The sequence below is a fragment of the Melanerpes formicivorus genome, unplaced genomic scaffold (genome assembly GCF_026170545.1).
Source record: "Melanerpes formicivorus ecotype bairdi unplaced genomic scaffold, bMelFor1.0.p_v2 SCAF_338, whole genome shotgun sequence".
NCBI classification, from domain to species: domain Eukaryota; kingdom Metazoa; phylum Chordata; class Aves; order Piciformes; family Picidae; genus Melanerpes; species Melanerpes formicivorus.
Window position 1 is genome coordinate 202,543 of NW_027142690.1, and position 7,458 is coordinate 210,000.

A 7,458-nucleotide genomic window follows, 5' to 3' on the forward strand; every position below is an offset into this window, starting at 1 on the left:
GGGAGGGCCCGGGGCAGCGCGGGCAGGCGGGGAGCAAAAAAAGGCGCGGGCGCCAAAAAACGTCGGGGTCCCGGGGTGGCGGAGGGGGGCGGCGGCGGGGGCGGCGGCGGGTACACGGCGCCGGGTCCAGGGCGCCGGGTCCAGCCCGTCCCGGGGCGGGGACAGGTGGTGTCGTCCGTCCCCCGCCCCCGTAACCTGCTCTGAAGCATCCGCTTCCCGCCGCGGTTCGCCCTCCACCCCCCCGCCGCACACGCAGCTGCCGCTTCCCCGCCGCCTCTGCCCCCCGCCCCGGGATCAACCACCCGCCGGGTCCAGCCGGTCCCGGTCCCGGGAACCTGCTCCCGGGGCCAGCCGGAGCCACGCCCCCTCCTCTGACGCTTCCAGCTGCCGCCTCCCCTCCCACCCCCCAAACTCACACTGGCCCTCGCCGGCCCGCCCACCCCGCCTACCTGCTTGCCCGCCGCCGCTGGGTGGCGTGCCGGACACTCTCGCACACAGGTACACAGACAGGGACACAGGGACACAGGCACTCGGGCACACAGGGACACAGGGACACAGGGACACAAGGACACAGGGACACAGGCACTCAGGCACTCAGGCACTCAGGGACACAGGGACACAGGGACACAGGCACTCAGGCACTCAGGGACACAGGGACACAGGGACACAGGGACACAGGCACTCAGGCACTCAGGGACACAGGGACACAGGGACACAGGGACACAGGCACTCAGGCACACAGGGACACAGGTGGCGGGCCGGAGGCCTCTCTCCACTGTGTGGCAGGGGTCCAAGAGCCACCCCAGCCCAACCCAGAGGGTCTTTTGCACCTCTCTAGAGGCCACCCAGAGACCCCAGGCCGCAGCAGAAGCCTCCCCCGCATGCTCTGCAGGCTTCCGACCCACCCCAGGCCGCACCAGAAGCCTCCCCCGCAAGCTCTGCAGGCTTCCGACCCACCCCAGGCCGCAGCAGAAGCCTCTCCCGCACGCTCTGCAGGCTTCCGACCCACCCCAGGCCGCAGCAGAAGCCTCTCCCGCACGCTCTGCAGGCTTCTCAGCCACCCCAGGCCGCAGCAGAAGCCTCTCCCCGCACGCTCTGCAGGCTTCTCAGCCACCCCAGGCCGCACCAGAAGCCTCTCCCGCACGCTCTGCAGGCTTCTCAGCCACCCCAGGCCGCACCAGAAGCCTCTCCCGCACGCTCTGCAGGCTTCTCAGCCACCCCAGGCCGCACCAGAAGCCTCCCCCGCACGCTCTGCAGGCTTCTCAGCCACCCCAGGCCGCACCAGAAGCCTCTCCCGCACGCTCTTCAGGCTTCTCAGCCACCCCAGGCCGCACCAGAAGCCTCCCCGCGCACGCTCTGCAGGCTTCTCAGCCACCCCAGGCCGCACCAGAAGCCTCTCCCGCACGCTCTTCAGGCTTCTCAGCCACCCCAGGCCGCACCAGAAGCCTCCCCCGCACGCTCTGCAGGCTTCTCAGCCACCCCAGGCCGCACCAGAAGCCTCCCCAGCACGCTCTGCAGGCTTCCCACCCACCCCAGGCCGCAGCAGAAGCCTCTCCCGCACGCCCTGCAGGCTTCTCAGCCACCCCAGGCCGCAGCAGAAGCCTCTCCCGCACGCTCTGCAGGCTTCTCAGCCACCCCAGGCCGCAGCAGAAGCCTCCCCCGCACGCTCTGCAGGCTTCTCAGCCACCCCAGGCCGCAGCAGAAGCCTCTCCCGCACGCTCTGCAGGCTTCTCAGCCACCCCAGGCCGCAGCAGAAGCCTCTCCCGCACGCTCTGCAGGCTTCTCAGCCACCCCAGGCCGCAGCAGAAGCCTCTCCCGCACGCTCTGCAGGCTTCTCAGCCACCCCAGGCCGCAGCAGAAGCCTCTCCCGCACGCTCTGCAGGCTTCTCAGGCCACCCCAGGCCGCAGCAGAAGCCTCTCCCGCACGCTCTGCAGGCTTCTCAGCCACCCCAGGCCGCAGCAGAAGCCTCTCCCGCACGCTCTGCAGGCTTCTCAGCCACCCCAGGCCCCAACAGAAGCCTCTCCCGCACGCTCTGCAGGCTTCCGACCCACCCCAGGCCGCAGCAGAAGCCTCCCCCCGCACGCTCTGCAGGCTTCCGACCCACCCCAGGCCGCACCAGAAGCCTCCCCCGCACGCTCTGCAGGCTTCCGTCCCACCCCAGGCCGCACCAGAAGCCTCCCCCGCACGCTCTGCAGGCTTCTCAGCCACCCCAGGCCGCACCAGAAGCCTCCCCCGCACGCTCTGCAGGCTTCTCAGCCACCCCAGGCCGCAGCAGAAGCCTCCCCCCGCACGCTCTGCAGGCTTCTCAGCCACCCCAGGCCGCAGCAGAAGCCTCCCCCGCACGCTCTGCAGGCTTCTCAGCCACCCCAGGCCCCAACAGAAGCCTCTCCCGCACGCTCTGCAGGCTTCCGACCCACCCCAGGCCGCACCAGAAGCCTCCCCCGCACGCTCTGTAGGCTTCTGACCCACCCCAGGCCCCAACAGAAGCCTCCCCCGCACGCTCTGCAGGCTTCTCAGCCACCCCAGGCCGCAGCAGAAGCCTCCCCCGCACGCTCTGCAGGCTTCTCAGCCACCCCAGGCCGCAGCAGAAGCCTCTCCCCGCACGCTCTGCAGGCTTCTCAGCCACCCCAGGCCGCAGCAGAAGCCTCTCCCGCACGCTCTGCAGGCTTCTCAGCCACCCCAGGCCGCACCAGAAGCCTCTCCCGCACGCTCTGCAGGCTTCTCAGCCACCCCAGGCCGCACCAGAAGCCTCTCCCGCACGCTCTGCAGGCTTCCGACCCACCCCAGGCCGCACCAGAAGCCTCCCCCGCACGCTCTGCAGTCTTCTCCGCCACCACAGGCCGCACCAGAGGATCTTTTGCACCTCTCTGGACGCCACCCAGAGACTCCAGGCCGCACCAGAGGCCCCCCCCCCCAACCATTTACAGGCTGCAGTGCCAGCCTAGGCCCCGCTGGCAGCCTCCCTTGTCTGCTTTGGAAGGCCTCCCATCCACTCCAGACCTGCCTGGAGGCCTCCCTCGACTGCTCCCGGGGCCCTCGAAGCCACCCTAGGCCTTTCTGGAGGACCTGCTCGACCGCTCGGGCGGCTTCTGACGCACCCTCGGCCATCCGGCGCCCAGCAGCTCCCAGGGCCAGGCACCGGCCTCCCCCTCCGGCCGCCCCTGGGGCCGGGGGTGGCTCGGACTCGGCGCCCCCCAACGTGTCGTCCCGTCCCCCCCCCGCCCCGCACCGCCGAACATTCGCTGCAGCCGAGGGCTTGCCGCTCGACGCCTACCCCACCCGCCCAGCCCCCCCGCTGCCGCCCGGCGCTGCCCCGGCCGCTGCGCCCCGCCTCTCATCGCTCCCCCCCACCCGGCAACCGGCCGCCGGGCACGGCAAGTCCCAGGGCAGGGAACAGGTGCTGCCGGGACCCCCGTGCCGGAAGCCGGCATCCCGGGACGGCCCCGGGACGGCCCCGGTCGCCGGCCGGGTGACGTTCAGCGAAGCGGCTGCCGCCAGTCTTTGGGCCTCCCCCGTGCCGGGGCCGCGGGGATTCGAGCTGGTCCGGCCGCGGCCGGGATCCCGGGCCGGACGATGGCTTCCCGGGCCGGTCCCGGTCGCCTCCCGGGTGACGTTCACCGAAGCGGCTGCCGGCTGTCTTCGAGCCCCCCCCCCCCTCCGCCTCCGCTGCCGCTTCTCCCCGCACCCCCTCCACTGCCTCCCCCCGCCGCCGGCGAACGAGTCGCCGGATCTGTAGGGTGCCGGGAGCCCGAACGGCGAGCGGCTCCGGCTGCTGCCGGGACCGCGGGGATTCGAGCCGCTCCGGCCGCGGCCGGGACCCCGTGCCGGAAGCCGGCATCCCCGGACGGCCCCGGGACGGCCCCGGTCGCCGGCCGGGTGACGTTCAGCGAAGCGGCTGCCGCCAGTCTTTGGGCCTCCCCCGTGCCGGGGCCGCGGGGCTTCGAGCCGGTCCGGCCGCGGCCGGGATCCGGGGCCGGACGATGGCTTCCCGGGCCGGTCCCGGTCGCCTCCCGGGTGACGTTCACCGAAGCGGCTGACGGCTGTCTTCGAGCCCCCCCCCCCCCTCCGCCTCCGCGGCCGCTTCTGCCCGCACCCCCTCCACTGCCTCCCCCCGCCGCCCGCGAACGAGTCGCCGGATCTGTAGGGTGCCGGGAGCCCGAACGGCGAGCGGCTCCGGCTGCTGCCGGGACCGCGGGGATTCGAGCCGCTCCGGCCGCGGCCGGGACCCCGTGCCGGATGCCGGCATCCCCGGACAGCCCCGGGACGGCCCCGGTCGCCGGCCGGGTGACGTTCACCGAAGCGGCTGCCGGCTGTCTTCGAGCCCCCCCCCCCCTCCGCCTCCGCTGCCGCTTCTCCCCGCACCCCCTCCACTGCCTCCCCCCGCCGCCGGCGAACGAGTCGGCGGATCCATACCGTCCCGAGAGCCCGAGGCGGCGGCACCCAGTGCGGGTCCGGCCGAGGCCGGGACCCCGTGCCTGTCGCAGGCTTCCCGGGACGGCCCCGGAACGGCCGCGGTCGCCGGCCGGGTGACGTTCTCCGAAGCGGCTGACGGCTGTCTTCGAGCCCCCCCCCCCCCCCTCCGCCTCCGCTGCCGCTTCTGCCCGCACCTCCTTCACTGCCTCCCCCCGCCGCCGGCGAACGAGTCGCCGGATCCGTAGGGTGCCGGGAGCCCGAACGGCGAGCGGCTCCGGCTGCTGCCTGGACTGCCGGGATTCGAGCCGCTCCGGCCGCGGCCGGGACCCCGTGCCGGATGCCGGCATCCCGGGACGGCCCCGGGACGGCCCCGGTCGCCGGCCGGGTGACGTTCAGCGAAGCGGCTGCCGCCAGTCTTTGGGCCTCCCCCGTGCCGGGGCCGCGGGGCTTCGAGTCGGTCCGGCCGCGGCTGGGACCCCGTGCCTGTCGCAGGCTTCCCGGGACGGCCCCGGAACGGCCGCGGTGGCCGGCCGGGTGACGTTCACCGAGGCGACTGCCGGCTGTCTTCGAGCCCCCCCCCCCCCGCCGGAGCCGCGGGGATACGAGCCGGTCCGGCCGCGGCCGGGACCCCGTGCCGGAAGCCGGCATCCCGGGACGGCCCCGGGACGGCCCCGATCGCCTCCTGGGTGACGTTCACCGAAGCGGCTGCCGGCTGTCTTCGAGCCCCCCCCCCTCCGCCTCCGCTGCCGCTTCTCCCCGCACCCCCTCCACTGCCTCCCCCCGCCGCCCGCGAACGAGTCGCCGGATCTGTAGGGGGCCGGGAGCCCGAGGCGGCGAGCGGCTCCGGCTGCTGCCGGGACCGCGAGGCTTCGAGCCGGTCCGGCCGCGGCCGGGATCTCGTGCCGAACGTCGTCTTCCCGGGACGGTCCCGGGAGGGCCCCAGTCTCCTCCCGGGTGACGTTCACCGAAGCGGCTGCCGGCTGTCTTCGAGCCCCCACCCCTGCCGTGGCCGCGGGGATTCGCCCCGGTCCGGCAGCTGACGGTTCCCTGTGTCGGACGCCGGCTTCCCGGGACTGCCCCGGGACAGCCCCGGTCGCCTCCCGGGTGACGTTCACCGAAGCTGCTGCCGCCTGTCTTTGTCCCCCCCCCCCGTGCTCTCCCTCAGGCGGGAGGTAGACGTGCTCTCCCTGGGCGAGTAGACGTGCTCTCCCTGGGCGAGTAGACGTGCTCTCCCTGGGCGAGTAGACGTGCTCTCCCTCGGCGAGTAGACGTGCTCTCCCTCGGCGAGTAGACGTGCTCTCCCTGGGCGAGTAGACGTGCTCTCCCTGGGCGAGTAGACGTGCTCTCCCTCGGCGAGTAGACGTGCTCTCCCTGGGCGAGTAGACGTGCTCTCCCTCGGCGAGTAGACGTGCTCTCCCTGGGCGAGTAGACGTGCTCTCCCTGGGCGAGTAGACGTGCTCTCCCTGGGCGAGTAGACGTGCTCTCCCTGGGCGAGTAGACGTGCTCTCCCTGGGCGAGTAGACGTGCTCTCCCTCGGCGAGTAGACGTGCTCTCCCTCGGCGAGTAGACGTGCTCTCCGCGGAGATCGCGCTTGTCGCCAAGGGGTCGCTGTTGCGCTCTGCCTCCGCCTACGTCATCGTACAAGCCGGCGTGATTTCTGCGACCTGCCGCTGGGCGGAGGTCGGCTGGTTGTGCGCTCGCGGAGCTGACGGCCCTCCAGTTCCGTATATGAGGGAACAAGCGACGCCGAGCACTCCCAGGGCAGCGCTGCCGAGCGGCTGCTCCAAGCCACCCGCCAGGCGGCTGGGCAGGGGTCCGTCTGGCTTCTCGGTGGCTTTCGCCCGGGTCAGAGAGGGGACCCGCGGGGCCGAACAAAGGCGCGGCGGTTTGGAGCGGCCGCTGGCGCACCCTCAGCGGTGTTGGATGGGTTTCGCTCGTCCGTGAGCCGGAGCCCAGCCCGGGCTCGGCAACGAAAGCGGGGAAAAGAGAAAAAGTTGACGAGTGGCTGGCGCCGGCCACTGCCGAAGTGTGGAACCCCCCGAAGCGAAGTTTGCCCGGTGGGGCACGGGGGCAGAGAAAGCCGGGGAGACGTGGTGCCGGCGTCGGTCCCACCAAGAATGGAAAGCAAGCCCGTCCAGGCACGGCGAGAGAGAGCCCGGTAAGGGGCAGAGAGAGTTCCCAGCACTGGACCCTCTTCACGGGGGTTCCCCCCCATGGCCAAAGCCGCAGCCCGCGGGGGCACGGCATCTAAGGGAAAAGCCAGCGGCGGTGACTGGCCACTCGTATGCTATGGAGCCCGGCATGGGGGGAGGAGGGCAAGCCGGTGCCCCAGCACGGCTTCCTCCTGGCTCCAGAGGGGCGCCCCGTGATGGAGATGTAACTCGGTGCAGCTTGAGGGAAAATGCAAGCCCACATTTCGGGGAGGCAGAGGTGCCCTGTGAGCCGGTGCGGCCCGGTGCAGCTTGCCCCCCCCCCCCCCATCTCTGGAGGGCGCCCCGTTTGCTCCTCCGGCGTGTTGCCCGCACGCCGAGCCCCGTGCCTGCTGGCTGCTGCCGAGGGCGGTGGCGGGTGCGCGTGGCTGTGTCTGTCCCAGAAGAGCGAGGCCGTGGGGCCTCCGCTGGCTTCCTTTCCTTCTGTCCTTGTTGATCGATGAGGCCTTTCGGGTCGCGTCGGAAAGGGCCCCCGGCCGGCAGGGCAAGGGCGGTCTTCCTTTCCACTTCGCTTCCCGTCGCGTGTGAGGTGTCGTCCTCGTTCCCCCAGCCCCGAGCGGCTCGAGCGGGGGGGAGCCGTGGCGTTAGCGGCCCGGCGCGTGCCTTGCCGCATCCTCCCCTTTCCACCTCCCCCCCGGCGCTGGGGCAGGGTTCGGGGACCGGTCTACCGCAACCGGCTTTGTGACTGCTGCGTGGCCCCGTGAGTTTTCAGGTGTCCTAAAACGCGTGAGGCGCCGGTGTCGTCCTCGGTTCCGGGTACCCGCGGGTGCCGGCCGCGAGCAGCTGCGTGTGGCGGGGGTTGGCCGAGCCGAGAGCGAGGCGGCGGCGTCGCGA